We start from the raw sequence: 18,420 nt of genomic DNA on the forward strand, positions 1-18,420 counted from the left end.
GTAACATCCTGCTCCTATTCCATCCTTCCAAGCGGGCCTGCATTGGCGCTTAGGATTCACTTCACTCTGAAAATGTCATACTGACAGTGTGCAACCTTTACAAACCTACATAAAAGACTTGTATTCTCATAATGTCCTGTCACCTGAAACTATATTCTTATAACTTACATTTACTACATTTTTGCAGAATGAGAAAATAAAGCAAGAATCATATATATTCCAGCAGTCAAACACCGATGTACAGTAATCTCCAAAACTGACAACCAAGTTTATCGTCACTGAACCAGTTGCATATTTATCTGCCTCTGCTGTCAGGAAGCTAAGGAATTAAAAGTTTCGTAATCCTTACCACTATGAAAACAGATTTACAGCCACACTAGCACGTTAGCAGTATCCCAGATAGCCAACCAGGAGGCAGCAATTAAGATGTTAGGAGACAGGATCCACTCCCACTCTCACACACTCCAGCAGCCAACCGTGTGCAAGTGCTTGACATTGATACAAATCCCAAGGACTCTGAATTACTGCTGGCTGAGAGAGAATTAAACATACTATAAATGGGGCATTGTGGGGCTGATGGAAGGCAAATTAAGTGAGATACTATGTTCTGGGAACAAGGGAGAAAGAAAAAAGAGCAAAGAGGAACTGAAACAAACGGGCGCACAAGGATGAGTAAAGGGAATATAGTGACCCTATTCTACTGTTGGACTTAAGTTGTTCCGCATGAGTGTCAAAAAAATGCTTTACATGTAAATATGAAATATAAATGTGGGATGGGCTGGAGGAGGAGAGTCACTGAGGCTCTGGAGCTGTGCTGAAATAGCAGTTGGAATTTAACTTGGAGGGATGAGTGCTGGTGCCGTTCCTATCCATTCCCTGTAATGTGGGATGTGACAGATGGTGGAGGGGAGTGTTAAAGCTGGCCACATAAGGCCCACTGCCTGGAGACACACAAAGGCCTCTTACATTCCCTCTGCCTCTTTTCACTTTTTCTCAGTCTATCTGTCTCTAACCCTCTCTGGCTTTCCTCTGTCCCCTCTCCATCTCTCTAACCTATATCCTGCAGTCACACTTTGCTCCTCTTCCTTTACCGTTCCTTTCACACCCTCTTCTCTTCTAAGGTTCTCGTAACTCTTTAGTTAACCATGCTAGTGGCTAGGACAACGGTGCTTCACTTTGGTTGAGATTGAAATGTATAAACAACTATTGGATGGCTTGCCATGAAATTATGTACAGACATTCAGGGTTGCCAGAGGATAAAGCCTACTGATATGGATGATTCCCTGACTTCTGCTCTCGTGGCACCATGAGGTTGACATTTTTGGTGAAATGTCTCAACAAGTATTGCATGGATTTACATGAATTTATGTTCCCCTCATGATATATTGTAACAGCTTTAGCGTTCCCACAATTAGTATTATTATTTTTTAAGATTATTCTTTTGGCATTTTTTCTTTAATTGGACATGAAGAGGGAGACAGCAAGCAAGAAAGGAGAGGGAGGCATGACATGCAACAAAGGTTCCAAGTTCCTGGTACGTAGTATCGGCTGTACAATACAGCCGATACTACGCATTACATCTAATGCCATCATCAGGTCAAAGTTTCATTATGTCCAATACTTTGGTTTATGACCAAACACCTGCAAAACTATAGACATTCCCATCAGCGCCTGCTGTACTTTGTGTTTAGTGCTAATTAGCAAACATTAGCATCTTAATGTGCAGAGTATGGATAGTTAGCATGATCAACATCATACCTGCTAAATATCAGTATGTTTGCAATGTCATTGTGAGCATATTAGCCTGGTGACTAGCATTTAGCTCAAAGCACCACTGCACACAATAACAGCCTCACAGAGCTGCGAGCATGACTACAGTGGACTCTTAGTCTTTTTTTCTCTAATACTTGAGTCATCACTCTCTCCCTCACAGCTTCCCACTCTCAGTTAACTAGCAGTTTTATTATCTGTCCTAATCTGTGTGTGTCTCTCTCAGGTGCTTCTTTTTCTTCAAATCCTTTTGCTGTTTCCTGTTTTGGCTCTACTTGACTGTGGATACAATGAGTTGCCCTGTTCAACCGGCAAGTAATTATTTACACAATAGTCAACGTAGATGTGTCCCCTCCCATGCACATGTACAAAAACACAAAGAAAGAAAGATGGACAGTTACTCTCTGTACAAAAGGGGGAAGAAAGACACACAGATACAGATACACACACACACACACACACACACACACACACATACACACACACACACACACACACACACACACGCACACGTTAGTCTAGAGGCCATCAGTCTCCAGGGCCTGGTGGAAGTGATCTTCTTCAGGATGGACTTCATTATCAAATACAGATTTCTATTCAGCTCAAGACCAACTAAAGTTTAGACTGTCACTTGAATGTGAAATACCATACAGGCTGTTATTTTAGGAGCATGCTTTCTCCCCCACCTTCAATTTATACAGAGACATCAATAATTCATTGAGATATTAGGTGCATGACAATGATTTGTTCATTTGAAATTGTATAATACCAGTAAACATACAACATCTGCAATCTGTCTTACTTGTTCATTTCTTTTCTTTTAAAATGTCTTTCTTTTTCATTTCCAGCCATTTCAAAGGTTGCAGTTTCCTTTTTGTAAATACAATATTTTCACGATGTGTTTTTGTTTCACATCTAAATAGTCACATAATTACTCAAAATCCCAGAGGAACTTAACCCTGTGATGAATTCAGCCTTGCACACAGCTGTGTGTTTTAGCTACATCTGCAGCATGGTTTGTTTGCATGACCAAGAGAGTGTCCAAGTGGGACAGATAACATATTGTTTCCTGGAGGCGCCAAACACAGTGTAGCAATAATTACCCACAAGCCCCTGAGCCACACAATGAGGCATGATGACAGACAAAATGTCCCTGGAGTGAAAAAGTGTAATGTTTTTAATTTTCTGTATTAAATAAATAATATCAAATTATTACGTTTCACTGCAAGCCCAGTTATTTGCAGAAGTATGTGCTGTGTCTGTCAGTATATGCTCAGTGTGGTGCCAGCTGTGTTATAACAAGGGATATCAAAGAGAATCATTCTCTGAAATGGCAGCTGGAACAGAGATATTCAAACAGGACATATTAGGTTTTCACAATCTATGACATACATTACAAAAGTGAGTACACCCCTGTGCAATATCACTAACAAAGGAAATTGGTGTTTCAGACAGTGCGAAGGACACTGTATGTAATTAACCTCTATACACGGCATCCGAGAAGAAAACCATTATTCACAAAGCAGCACAAAACTGCAAGAACTGCCAAAGAACATGAAAAGAAGCGTGATAAATATTGGCAGCACATTCTTGGTCAGATGAAACCTGATGGGGTCCAGCATGCTTGGCGTGGACCTGGCCAGGACTACCACAGAGACTGCACAGTGACAGCTGTGAAACATGGAGGTGGGGCTGCATGTGTGCAAAAGGTGTAGGGAACAAGGCCTTTTTAGATAGCACGATGAATGCAAGTTTGTGTAGCCAAATACATTCCTCCTACATGTCAATGATCCCAAACACACTGTAAAAATCTGATGAGTTTTTAAGGAAGAGAAAAGTGAAAACGATAACGTGACCAACTATGTCCCCTGACTTGAATCCAATTCAATACAATCCACATTTCACCACATTACAGGCATCAAAATGTCCAAAGAACCACTTCTGCAGCATTATTCACTTCTCTGCTGCTGTGTGTTCTAATCACTGAAGCATCGAAAACCATAAATGCACTGCAAGGCAGGCGCTCAAACCAACACACACGTGCTCACAAGCCCACAAGCCATGCCTGGGGACTGAAGTGGAAGCAGTTTATGGATAGGGATACACCGAGGTAATGCAGGGCCAGGAATTGCTGTGGAACTATGGACTGAGTTGGTGGTCCCTCGTGACTAAATGACAAAAATAATGTAACTGACAGAAGAAACGCAATTTTAGCATGACACTGACAACTGTGTTTGACCAAGACACACGAGATACATCATGAAAGATACACAATCTGCTTAGTTAACGTCTTAGATCTTAGATTAGGTCTTAGCTTTTTAGATCAGTGTTTGAAACGCACTGAACGTCGGGCTGAGCAGCTGAGAGATGGTGGCTATTGACATTTCGACACTTTTTTAATGCAGACCATTAAAGGCTACAGGGACTGACTGGTACTAAAGAGACAGATAGTGTGATGGACATTAACATTGCTATGCGCTTAATGATAAGCAGTTCGCTTGTAAGAAAAAAGAGGGATTCTGCAGTGTGTCCCAGCTGGAATGCAGCCTACACAATGTTCTGACCTTTGAGGAGCTTGGTATCGACTGCCTCCTCCTATGACTGCGCCTTCATCTTTGTCCAAGTTTGACAAAGAGTTCAAAATTATAAAGCATAAGCAGCACAGTCTCACATGTTTCAGTGTTGAGTGACCTTAAACAGTGTAGTCTAGTGTATCACACTGATGTGTGCATCATCAAAAGCAATCAGCAGAGCCCAAGCAACATCCTGCTGTGTTGTTCCTGCAGACAAGTGGAGATAATGTCAACATGTCCAGGAGGTGACAGTCCACACAGGCACACAGGCTGTGAAAATCATCTGCTGTTGATGCTTCATGGAGAAGAAAGGGGAATGAATGGGAAGTAAACAGAAGAAAAGAAAAAAGAGAGACAACCACAAAAAAAAACTCTTGTCATTACTGGTTCCACCAACAATTCAACCTGAATGCAGCTTGTTCCCAAGCAACGAATCAGCAAGCCTTATTTTTTCCATTTATCCCTTGCTGACAGCTGCCTCCATGGGACAAATCTCATGCAGATAATACAAAAATTAAATAAACACACATAGTAAAATATTTAAACTTATGAACAGAGATCTGCTTTTTGATTTGAGCTTGAGCTTGGAGCATTTATTTTCCTTTTGCCAGACACTTGACTTAAAGGAACAGTAGGACATTTTGGGAAATACATTTACTCACTTTCTTGCCAGTGGTTAGATGAAAAGATCAATATGGACTATTTCTGGACTACTACTTGGCCTGGCACAAAGACTTCCTTGAGTCTCAGCTGGTTTCCTGGCAACCATACAGTGATGCCACGCCAAAAATTTGTTTGGCACATAACCCACTGTAAAACCCCTACTTGTTGTTTATACACGATTTTTGAACAACTGAGTCAGAACTTGTTAATTACTGAGCTTTAGAGGTGCTGTGGATTGTGTTACCATTGGACAAACGCGCATGCACATACACACACACACACACACACGCACACAAACACACACACACACACACACACACACACACACTCACACTCACTCACTCAGTGTATGACTCAATCACACAGCCATACGGTGCATTATTTTTCCTCCTCTGTCCCATCTATCAACCTCACAATGAGGCATGGGAACTGTAATTCTGGCTTTAATGACCATCCTGGATTCCTTTGCCCAGTACAGTGCAATGTCTTGGACTGTCCCCATTAATGTACATTTCCAAGTAGGAGAAATCCAGAAATAGCAACGGTGGAAAGAAACATGACCTCCAGATAGATTTTCATTTGTCGTGTCCTATTGTAGACCATGGGGAAAGGAGGAGCCGTCTGTCACTGCATGTCCCTTAACAAATCCTGACAGGCGGATACTATTGTAGTTTTACCACCTCAGGGGCTGGACTGAGCAGAAATGGGCAGCTGAAGCCCATTTGGAGCTGATATTCTTTTTTCTTTGGTTTTCCTTGTAGTTCAGTACATGGGTTTAACAGCAGAGTAGAAAAGCTTCAATGATTAAGGAGGAGGTGTACTTTTCAATGTCATATTATCTCTCTGATATTTTATAAATTAACTTTGCTTCATTGTTCTTTAGAGGGGTGTATTTTATTTGACAAGGCATTGCATGTATTGTAGTGCGTACGTTTTTCCCCAATGTTTGGTTGTCTAGAATTATAGGAACAGCATCAGGAGCTGATTAAAATGTTTAACAAAAATAAAGTTGTGCAACAGATGTCTTTCTGAGGAAATCTAAAACCCTGTGATGATGTACATGAATAAACAACTAAGTTGCAAAATGGAGTGTTACTCCACAGCAAAGTTATGCCAGGTCAGATGTGAGAATGATTTTGAAAGAGTAATATAATAAGCAACCAAAAGTCACTGGCCTTATTCTTCTCAAACAGATCTAGTGGTGTAGCCTTGACTATGAATCACAGCTTCTTCCAATGAACTCCAAGGCTTTGTGGCCTTGGAGCTCATTAACCTGCCACTGAATAGGTGCAGCTTCTTTGTCTCTGGTTTGAAGACTATAAATCAAACGGAGAGTCTTTGAATTTTGTTGCTATCCTATTTTTCACATTTCACATTTTGTGGTCTTGGTTTGAATTAGCAGCTAGAATAAATATGTTCATAAAAGTAAATTGCGTGTCGACCCACTGACCTTTCTAGTTATTAAACACTCTCTGTGACCTCCTGGTCAGCCTCAACCTCGAAACCTTATTACCACCGGTGTAACATTTTATGATTATTTCTGGACATTAAAACTTTCTACACTCGTGAATGGATTTTAAAAAATGCATGAATGTAAGGTGGAAGCTCTTCATTACATTTCCTTACCTCTGTAAAAGTCGGGCACCTCCCCGTGAAATGATGCATCTGTAAGAAAGGACATTATATCAGCATTTTCAACCATAACGCTGCAAACGACTCCTGATTTCAATTACTTCCTGTGTTCTTGACTACAGGTGAATTCCTCTCACTTCTCACAGGATACAACAAAAAAACTGATCAAAACCTTTTATTCACCATTATGAAGTCTCTTCAGTGAGGGGCAGGATTTTTGATAGAATGCCATTTTTGCTGCTGAGAATGTGATGAATGGCTGGAAAGCCAGCTTTTTGGAACGAAAGACTACCTTTACTGTGAAATCCACGACATCCTGTCCTTCACAATACAATACTAAACTAAAAAACTTTTGTGGTTGGCCTTGAGGGTTTAATAACTTATGGTGCATTTAGAGAATGGAGAAGACAGTCATACCAGCCAGATGATTAAACAATAACTATGACTGTTAAATACTCTCTGTCTAAGAATTACCATGGCCTGGCTGAACCACACACACTCTATGCTTTAGTTGTAGTAGTGTGTGCTTGACTTTTGCTCTGCTGTCAAAACATTAATGTCACATTAGCCATCAAACTTTATTCTTGTTGGGGCTAAACAAAAATGTCAAGCCAATGTTCTCTACCCACAATAACACCCTGAGTCTGCTGGTTGGCTGCTGTCTGTTTAGATAGAGCAGCCATACAGAGTTCAGCCCTGTGTGAGCTGTGCGACCGTATATGTGCTGTTGATGTATGTTTATCTGCCCATTCCTTCTCTGTAGCTGTATGTGAGAGCATTTCCAACAGGATATTCTGAGCTTTAGCTGCAGTGCTGCCAAAATCTAAGCTGCGAAGCTACAAGTACCTTCCCATATGAAAAAAAACAAAAGAGAGAAAGGAAGATAAATCTCCTCGGTCTCAAAGTCTGTTTGAGAAGGATGTGGTGAGAAGCCAGAATTCCCAATCCCAGCTCTCATTTTTTTTTTGGTTCATGTGAAATCTAGTCTGAAACAAGTGTGAACAGCCCCAGGTACGGGAACACAGCGGAGGTCGTATCTTTTTTAGACAGGTCATTTTCAGGCCTGCTGTTTTCTGTCCACTTTCCTTTGTTTCCAACACAGATGATTGCACAACGAGATCACAAAAAAACCAAATGAAAACCTGCAAACTCAAGGACCTCCAAGCGCATGATTGCCCAGCCTGGTTTGTCAGATATATGTTATCTTTGCCGCTTTTCCTACAATTTTACAGCTGGACCTGGTACGTATCTAATATCTTTCATCGAGTCCTGATTTAGCTAGTTTGCATTTACTCCTGACATTGAAACACATTTTTACTGTAGTCAATAAAAACAGATTTCTACTTTAATCCTTGAGGCACAAATCACTTCTAACGTCATTATATTCACTATGTTCTTGTGAGCTGGTGATTAGCAGCTTTTTGACACTTTGTCTTTCCTACTCCCCATTCACGAGTCCATTGGCAATCCAGTTTTGATTAATATTTTACTATCCGAGTTGTCTGCCACCTGTTTGTTTTTCATGCGTCGTAGTTGGAGCCACCAATCAAAATTTCTCTATTTGTGTAGTCGCTGTATTGCAGACACATTGCACAGACTGTTAGTGCCAAATGAATCTTTGCGAACTGGATTTTTGAATCGTTATACTTGATGAAGATAAAGAGCATACAAGTAAAACAGTCGAGTTAAATGAGCAATGTCCCTTTGAATTCTCAGTGCTGTTCACTGCCAATGTTTGAAAAGCAAATTCTCAGAGAGCAAAGTGTTCCCACTGCTGAACTAATTACAACATTTTATGTAGCACTGGTGCCAAATAAGTACAAATTTGTTATTTACATGTTTTTTATTTCAAGCACTGAGTTGAAAAATGTAATAACTCATACAGTCATAAAAACATTCAACAGTTATATGTAAGTAGCATGACTGAATGTAAAGAATGATTTTATACATGTGATGCTTTCATCCAACAGCAGTGATACAGAATGAATGTAGCTGATGTGCTACTGACCTGCAGGGGAGAGTGAGAGGACCAGGAGATGGAGGAGCAGGGTGAGGTGCAACATGATGCTGATGTAAGAACCACCTGGTGGGGTTACAGCTAGAAGCTCGGCTGATGGAACATTAGCAGGACATTAGCCTGGATTTCCTTAAAGAGACCTAAGAAAACAGGAAGAGAGAGAGATTGTCACATGAAGAAAAAAAAAAATCTTACAGAAAAAGATGTCAGCTAAAACTTTGAATATACATTAATATGATAAAACCTCCACTGCAATTCAGAGAATTTACCACAGTAACAAAATATATAAACTGGCAGTGCAAAAGAGGCTGTTGACCATTTTTTTATCCAACAAACCAATATTTATTGTATGAGATAAATAAAAATCAGGGAGCAAGGCAGGGACCCCTTACCCTAACCCGAATACAGTACATTCCTATTGTAAAACCAGCAGTTACAATCTGTGTGTGTGCAGGGCTGCAAATAATAATAATTTTCATTACTGACTAATCTTTTTTCAATTGAATGATCAATTGGCTGTTTGTAAAATGTGCAAAGCTAGTAAAAAAAAAAAAACATTGTGTGAAAGTTGAGTTTCTAACAACATTTTTAAAGTTTTTACTGTTTTTTCTGTTGTAAATTTACTTTAATAGTCAATTTGTAAATTCATAGAAAACAGAATAAAACCGCAAGGCGTCATATTTGAGAGGATGCAAACAGAATATATCTTCTTTATACTTGCTTCAAACAATTTACTCTCAAAAACATTGTTGATTCATTTTTTGTTTACAGACTAATGGAATATCTAATCATCTCAGGATTGTCTTAATGGCACTATCCATTAAAGGAGACATCTGTCTCATATGGAAGGCTAACTGTGTATGTAAACTGTATCAGGATCAACCTGTGTCGTAGCCTAGGACAAGCTTCACCAACCAAAATGCACAGCGCTGCAGCAACTTAGCCGTGTCTCTGCTTCCTGCCAGCCTCCAAGGCACAAGCTCTTTGATTGGTTGCCACCTGATGATTGACATTTGGACAGTTGCCAGAAGAAATCCCGTGTATTGGTTTAGTCAAGCAGGCAATTTGATGCTCACTCACTGTTCCCATGATGTTAACACCACACCAGGAACCACCAGCGCAACACTGGCTATCAGCCTCATGCCCAGTAACACAATATGAAAAGCACCAGCTGTCTGAGTGTGGACGCACACTGTGCTGACAGAGACAAGAAGAGGAGACAAAGATCATTTCTCCATAATGGTGGAGAATATTCTCCATATAATTGATATTCTAAATCAGATCAGACTGAAAATGTTTCATGTGTTCTGAATAATCTGATTTATAAAACAAAGCATGCCCCCCATTACAGAGGCAAATATCCTCAGACTGAGACAGGTCTAGAAGATAATTGTTTTATAATTTCAGCTTATAGTAATAGGAGATTCTGAAACAATCTCGCCCCAAAAACAGTGAAAGAATACTAATGTGGCCAGATGAAGGTCTCTCTCTTAGATGGACCAAGGACTTTTGAGTGATGCTCAGAAGTAATTTATTCCCCAGCTAATCATTTAATTAAGTATTACGCCAAAAGAAAGAACCTTCAGGGAAATTATATGGGAAATATGTCACCGTGCAGGTAACAGAGCAAATTCTTAGCATCAAAATCAAGTCTCTTGACATATTAAGAGCTGGAGAAGAAATACTGTAAAACAAATCTCTAATTTACACCATATTTCTGTCAGAATAAGTCAATTTTACTCTTAATGTCTTTTCAGTGTGTGTTGACCAGCGCACTGTCAAACTCACAACCAAATGGAACACCTCATACATTCAAGCAAACCTGTCCATTCATTCCCAAGTTGTGCTCGCCTGGTGTGTTGATTAGAGTGTAATTGAACATGAGGCAGATACTATTGATTCTTTGTGCACAGCCTGAGGTGTCAGCTGGCGGAGACTCGGAGGTGTGACAGCAGGATTGAGATCTCACAGTCTCCAGACAAATGGAGTCTGAATGGATGATAGAAGAGAGTCGGTGTAATTTTCCAGCTTTGCATGACGCAAACAAAATCACATTTAAGAATAAACATGCAAACACTGCCAGACAAAAACGAATTAAGAAAAACGGGGAAGAATTACTGTTCAACTATACCACACACACAATAAGTTGGACATAATGTCCGAGCTGTACAGCTGCAGGGAAGCAGTACAGAGGAGATTTCATTTTCACGCTGGCCTGTATCCTAGCAACACCTTTCAAAAGGAGCAGTTTGTGTGCTGCGGGGGGCCTTTTGTGACCGGCAATGAAACTATGCAAACACTCATTTTAATCTGGAACAACACCGCTGTTGTGGAACGGAGACCTAGGGTGCTGTTCTCATCTATTAAAGACATTCATCTCTTGCTGTCTTCAGACAAAGAGATAAAAAAATAAGTTTATTAAGAATCTTTCCCTCTCATTCACTACTTCACTCTGCAGCTACATTTTTACAGTAAGTATAATTTCTGTAACTCATAAATCATAAATGATCTTAATAGATGCACTTAGGAGATTAGGGGAAACGACAAGGAGCCTCATTATAGCGTCACAGTACATTGTGAAAGGACCAATCCCATCTATCCCATTTAGAAGTGTCATTGAATTGATATACTGTAAGAAACCATCAGACCGGCACCACACAGAAAGGCAGCATGCTCTTATAATCAGTATTAATGGGGCCTCCTACCTCTCCTGTCCTATCTTAGCAGCCAGAATGCATGTGATGAGAGCGCTCCAGTCATCACAGTAAATCACAAGGCCCAGACATGACAGCCCTCAAACAAGGCCATTTCTTCTCCGCCATAAATCACACCCTGGATGTTGCCAGAGCTATTACTGCTTGTGGTTTGATTTTTGTGGTTTTCCTTGTCAAGGTTTTTTTTTCCTCTCCCAGCTTCATTTTGCTGGCTGAATTTCAATCTCTTTCTCTCTCTCCCATTACTCCCATTAGAATTCTCAACCTCATTACTCCGAAATCAGAAATCATATTACATCGAGCGGAGGCTGCTGGGGGCAGATTTGGGGATTTTACTGTTGCACTCTGATGACCAATACTGTCATCTGTGCTTTTTATCATGACCCCATAACCCCCTAAGGGCCTTATGGGCTCAGCGAAAGTGAGTAAAAACCCCTCCTTTTCTGTGCTTGAGCTGATGCGAGCTGCATAATCAAGTGGGGAACTTTACAGAAATATGTCTTTCCCTATCAGCTGGGGCAGATCCATCGATGTGGGGGAGGAGGAACCAAGGGAAAAGAGGGTAGGGTGGAGGAGGGGATGATGGAGGGGTCAGAGTGGCAGTAGGCTTCAAAAACAAGATGTTGCTCCAACAACCCCACCCCCCCCTACCACCACCATCACCCTTTACACACAAACACAATCAACAGAGCGACCACGATCGGTCATTAACAACAGATTTGCTGTAATCCTGTGAAGGGAATCCAAGATGGGGTTAACACTGGATTGGTCTTAATCAGTTGGAGAAGGAAAAATGAGCACTTCTTAGACGTCGTGCCAGCTACAGCAGCATCCACATCATGTCTGAATTCCAGGGGGATGCAAACATTTCTATCATGTAGTAAAGACGGGCAGAGCTGTTAAGAGCTGAAACAATCAGTCTACTTATTGATTAGTCGATCGACTGAAAATGTATCTTCATCTGTCTTGATAATCAATGTATTGCTTCAGTTATTTACTGAGTAAAAATGCCAAACATTATCTGATTCCAGTTCCTGTGAGGATTTTCTGCTTTTCTCTGTTTTATATTATTGTAAAGTGAATATCTTGTTGAATAAAACAAGCAACCTGAACACCCTGAGCACTGGAAAAACCATTTTAACTATTTTCCCACATTACATAGACATAACAATTGACTAATCAAGATGCCTCACAGTTGTATGCCTACGCAAACAAATCAAGTTGAAGGCAATATAGTCACAATCTCCCCTTCCTGGTTTACAGCATTTAATAATGGCCATAAGTGTTTGTTTTTTTTAACATTATGACCTCAGTGAATTAAAATGTCATCACTTCATCATTTTATCCTATTAGACAACTGTGTTAAATAGTGTCATAATCAGTATATGACTTATTGAATTGTGGCTAAAAAAGGTCACCATGATCTTGACCTTTGACCTCTGACCACCAAATTCTAATCAGTTCATCCCTGAGTCCAAGTGGATGTTTGTGCCAGATGTAATGAAATTCCCTCTGGGCGTTCCTGAGGTATCATGTTCACAAGAATATGAGATCACCGTGACCTTGACCTTTGACGTTGACCCCCAAAATCTAATTTGTGCAGAGTCCAAGTGAACGTTTGGCGGTCTTCAGATGTCACATTCAAGGGGCCAAAAATGTGATTGTGAGGAGAGAGTGACCTTGACCTTTAACCCAAGTCCAAGTGAACATTTTTTACCAAATTTGGAGAAAAGAAAGGCGTTACTGAGATATGGCATTCATGGGATGGGAATGGAGCAAGTGGATGGGGAACCCAAAAACATGATGCCTCCGGCCACGGCTGTCACTGGTGCAGGGGCATAAAAAAAAAAAAAAATCGATAATGAAATAGAATAATCAATAATGGAAATAAATGTCAGCAGCAGCCCGAGTGTTGTTGGTTTCTCATATTATGTGAAATATTTTATCAACTGTTTGGCTGGACAATATATTCACTTTTAATCATTTACTGCTGATTGTTTTTATCGATCTGTGGGATTTTAAAAGTAATATTATGAAATATTATGAATTACTTTGTTTTCTGAATTAAATGAAAAAAAACAAGTAGCATATTTAATTTCTCCCACAATGATTTCTGTAGCAGTAAAATGCCACCTCATTTTCAACACCTGAATATCATATTGTGATATACCGTTTATTAAACGAATAGTTCAACACCTTGGGAAAGATGCTTATTCACTTTTTTCCAACGAGTTAGATGAGAAGATTGATACCACTCTCATAACTATATGGTAAATATATTGGCAGATTTTGTTACCTTTGGAGAGAGCCTGGCTAACTGTTTCTTCCTGTTTCCAGTGTTTGTTCTACTGCTGTTGGCTAGAGCTTCATATTTAGCAGACAGTGTATTTCCCAAAATGTCAAACACTTCCTTAAATACCAAGATATGAGAGATGATGGCTACTCATCCTAAAAGCACACATTTTTTGATATAGCAAATAAGATTTAGTGACACCACATAATGCTGATGCCAGAAAAACAAGCAAGACCGGGAGAGGAATATTGATCCAGATTAAATTAAGATGAAACAGTGAGACATTGGGTCTGACATCATCCGTAAGAGGCAGCAGTGACTTAGTCTGGTTTAAGGGGCATTACTGCTCAATCTCTTTAGCGCTATTTATCCAGAGCCTACTGAGAGTTGCTGTCCTTCTGATTCACATTCATGAAACTATAGACAAACATCCCTCACAGCTACCCAGCAAAAACCACTTCCACTGACGGGGGAGTTTGATCACTTAATTTTTCCAACAGGAATTCAGAGAGTAAGCACATTTGAAGCCAGTTTACCAGACACATTTCTCTCTCTTTCATGCTGCCAAAGTCTATTTTTAGAAGTTGATATCTGCCTCAGTGTCACATATACTTTCTCTAGTTTTATAACATGTTTCTTTATAACAGATTCTGCTCAGTTGAAAAAGCCAAAGTGTATGAGGTTTGCTATCAAATGCTCACTTCAGAAATGTAGTTTGACATGATTTTCTCTTAAACGGAAAGCAGGAAATAGAAGCAGCACAAACCTCCTCACATCTGCTGAGATCAGACAGCTGATATCACTAAATATTGTATTTTTACATAAATCAGGATGACACACAAGCTGTGATCCATTTCATTTTTATGCTGAATCAGTGTTATTTTACCACAAAGCAGTAGTGATGCTCTAAGTCAAACTTATGAATTATTTATGACAAAATCATTGATTTGGATTCCAAAATGAGCCATGGACAGCCGGTGTGTCTCCTGAACCTCAGCTCTGAAACAGGCACTCCTCCTGTTCTGTATCTGTGTGGAAAATGAGACTGTAGTTGGCTACGGATAAACAGGTTTATATCTCCCAGAAGAACCACAGAAGGATTCAATTAAATAAAAAGATACAGACATAGGCTATCCAAGCTTTTTACACAGCAGATAAAGCAGTAACCCCAAAACACGCACAACACCTGCAGAAAAAGATGCTCCCTGCACGCTTTGTGCTGCACAGGCCCCCCTGTCGCTAAGCAGGAACTGGTTTCGTCACTTGATGGAAAAAAATAACTTTCTCAGAGTGTAGCAGCGTGATTTCTTCTGCAGTCACAATTTATTTTCCATTTTTTCCCTTTAGGAGGAAGCCCCTGCAAGAAATAAGACTTTCTGGCAAATGTCAGTATAACGTCATCATCATTTGAATTCAAGTCTGCATTAATAATTCAGGTTATTACTTGTTGTGTGCAACCTAGCGCACGGATTGCTTTCAACTGTAGTTATTTTTGTCTTTCCCTGGCAAAAACACCTCAGTACCTCCTGAACCCAGACGACAGACAGACTCGGTATGAAGTACTATTCATGTTGTAATCCAGCTGCAGAAGATCCAGTCATGGCTCGTTCACTGTGTCAATCTGTCTCCCTCCCCCTCTCTCCCTCCCACCTTCTCTCTCTCTCTGTCTGTTTCTCTGTCTCTCATCCAATAGACGCCACCATGCTAATGTAAGCTATTTATCCCAACCCCTGCAGTCAACACAATGCCCCCCAGGGTCACACAGACTCAGCAACCTCAGCTGACCTGAATATCAATGACACCAGTCATTCAACCCATGAAAACTGGAGCTGGACCGCTGTATGAATTATCCTCCACTCATCATGTCTGTAAACTAATGCAGAAGTGCAACATCAAACAAATGATTAAAAAATGATTCTAACTTTCGTCTTTGATGTCACAGTTTGTTCACAAGGAAGATATCATCGGATGCTCCTCCTGAACTGTGATTGACAACCCAAGAACTGAGATGACAGCTGATAATTTTTCTATCATGGGTAAGTATACCCTTACGCTTCTGCAGTGATGATTTAAGTGTGCTTTAACCATTTCTGTAATAGCCTATCACCTGCAAACACACCGCAGAGATGCGCTTCTTAATTCATCTGCCCTTTGTTCAGTGTAACATGGTAATCTCAAGCATGGCACACATATAGAGATCATACAAAGAAAAAAAAAAACATCTGTGCGAAATTTGTGTAAATACCAAAATCAAATAAATAGGATTTGGCAGGAATGAGTAAGCATGATATAAAATGATCTTTCATCTTTGGTATATTAAAGACGATTAACCAAGACTCATGCTATCAAAGGAGTGTCCTCTTCTGCACTTGGATGTTACCATTGTTCGTAACATTAAACACTAAAGACACTAAAATAGTTTTGCAGTTTCTTATGTAAAGGTACAGTAATTCTTCATAACACAGAAATTTATTGACCTTTCTCGGCAACAACCACGAAACATTCTATGGCAGCATGATATTGCCCAACACGGGTCCATATCTGGAATAGTATATGTGCTTCCAAGTATGGAAAGTATGTCACATTGTGTTTGATAAATTGTGCCATACAGGCAAAGGTCAGAGGAGACTCTGACACTCCATAAAGAAAGAGCATTCAGCTTAATTACTTCATGCTATATCTGTCCAATAAAGATATTGGCTGAGAGGTTTCTATGGCTGAGCAGTGATGTGCTTTTGAGGCTACATATCTTGGTCCCCATTCACTGATGGCCATACACTCCGCTGTAAATAACTGTAATTACTATGTGACAGAGTGCTGCGTACAGCTGATGGCAGAGCTATACAGATAAGAGAGAGGAGTTCATATATAGCAATTAGTGCATCCTGAAGGATAGTGAGTAAAACAATCAGAACCTTCAGACTGCACAAAGGAAAGCCTTTTGGGGAAAGTGTGAATAAAGTGCATTAATTCCGCAATGGCTACCTACAATACATGGCAAACAATGGAAAGATTAATCTATTATTCATCCCCTTATTGGATTAGGGAGTGTGAATCCAACATTAGGCCACAGATTAACAAAGGGAATGTTTAAACATAGTCATAAAATAAGCCATAAATATCCTGCTTAACTGCATTATGATCAAGAAGAAGTGGGCGGTTACATATTAAACCATCACCACACAAACCCATAAGACACAAAGGAAAACAATCAGGGCATGGAGTGTGTGTGGTGTGACTCTGCTTAGTGCTTACCTTGCTGTGGAGAGCTATCATGCCAGCGGCTATGTGACAAGATGAGCTACTTAGCAGCCCGTGTCCCCATCCCCTCCAACATGCACACCCTGCCAAGTGTCCTAAATACTCCTCTCCATTGTCTGCCTCAGCAACGAGCAGTGCTGCTGGATGGAAGCAGTCTCTCCAAGGTGGAAAGGAGGAGAGAGGGACGATGGGAAAAGAAAAGGCTAATTCCCCGAACAGGACAGGGAGCCATGCAAATGGGACGCCACTGAAGAAGCCTCCCTGCAGTGAGAGCGCTCCACAGAGGGGTCTTCTCTCGTCACTGTGGCCAAGCTGGGGTTTAATCTTTTAAGCCCCCCTGTCCCACTCACACACACACACGCACACACACACGCACACACACACGCACACATGCAGGAACACACCAGCACAAAAAATACAAATTGAAAACACATACACAGACACACACAAGTTCACCCCCTCTCTCCCCTATACCCTAACTTCACCACCACCCTCTATCCCCCCGACTTCACTCTCATCATTAGCCTGGCAGTGGGCCAGACATGTCATCAGCACTGTCATAATCATCCCCACTACTGTCACATTGAAAGGTATTTTGCCCTGGAAAAGACGCTCATTGCTGAGAAGCAGAAAACGCCCAGAAAACACACGCTTTGCAAAAATATTGGGCAACTCTGTCGGAGACCAACGAAGCGACGATAAGACATGAAGGATTGTTGCTGTGATATGGATTACTCACTGAAATGATATAATTCTGCCAGTGCTCAGAACATTCTGCAGTTCACTTCCCTACATCTTTTGCATCTCTTATTCTATTTATCTTAGACAGCCAGTAATAGTTGAGCTCTTCTTTGAAGTTCATCCATCTCCTGTCCTTGAACAGAAGAAGGATTAAGTCTACTTTTTTTTTAAATTATTATTAACAAATGTGCACACTGAATATATCAAAGCTTTCAGTTGTTAAAGGCATCATCTGGCACACATTACCACCATAAAGTTGGATAATGTGCTGTACTGTCACTTTAAATGCAGGAACTAACGCTTAATAGCAACGATGTTTTCTAAAGTAGCTGTATTTAAGTATGCAAGAAGGATATTAGGCTTGTATCGTAAGTTACACAAAATAATAGTTTTTCAATCTATAACTCAAAGCCTTTTATTATTATATTTATGAAACTATCAGTAATCTAGTAAAAAAGCAGACAGATTGTGACTATTTATCAGCCCATATGAGCTTATCGCCCGATGCCAAAAAAAAGTTTGAGGTAGTTTTGAAAAAGTATCTCCATTACATTGTTTGTCCACCAAAGAGCAATGTCCCACTCAGTACATACAGTATATTCATCTCAATTCTCAAAAATATTTACTGTAGTTAATTTGAATATCTGCAAATATAGTCTTATCATTGTCATTTAAATCAACCTTTAAAAAAAAATCCAGTATGGTTGGCAATAATTGCAACTAAATGATTTGCTACTGACACCGTAAGTGTCTGAG

At 40.2% G+C, this 18,420-nt stretch overlaps 1 long non-coding RNA gene across 1 annotated transcript in view; it reads right to left on the reverse strand.

Moving 5' to 3' along the window:
• Nucleotides 1-6,632: 6,632 nt before the first annotated feature.
• Nucleotides 6,633-18,420, reverse strand: part of LOC111651494 (uncharacterized) — a 36,763-nt gene continuing 24,975 nt past the window's right edge. The window contains exons 2-3 of the long non-coding RNA XR_002760517.2: nucleotides 8,647-8,795; nucleotides 6,633-6,671 (exon numbers count right to left, since the gene is read on the reverse strand). This is a non-coding gene — a long non-coding RNA (uncharacterized LOC111651494). The remainder of the gene's footprint in view (nucleotides 6,672-8,646; nucleotides 8,796-18,420) is intronic.

This window comes from Seriola lalandi, unplaced genomic scaffold, assembly GCF_002814215.2.
Source record: "Seriola lalandi dorsalis isolate HSWRI2012SDOR001 ecotype SW California unplaced genomic scaffold, Sedor1 jcf7180002053683, whole genome shotgun sequence".
NCBI lineage: Eukaryota > Metazoa > Chordata > Actinopteri > Carangiformes > Carangidae > Seriola > Seriola lalandi.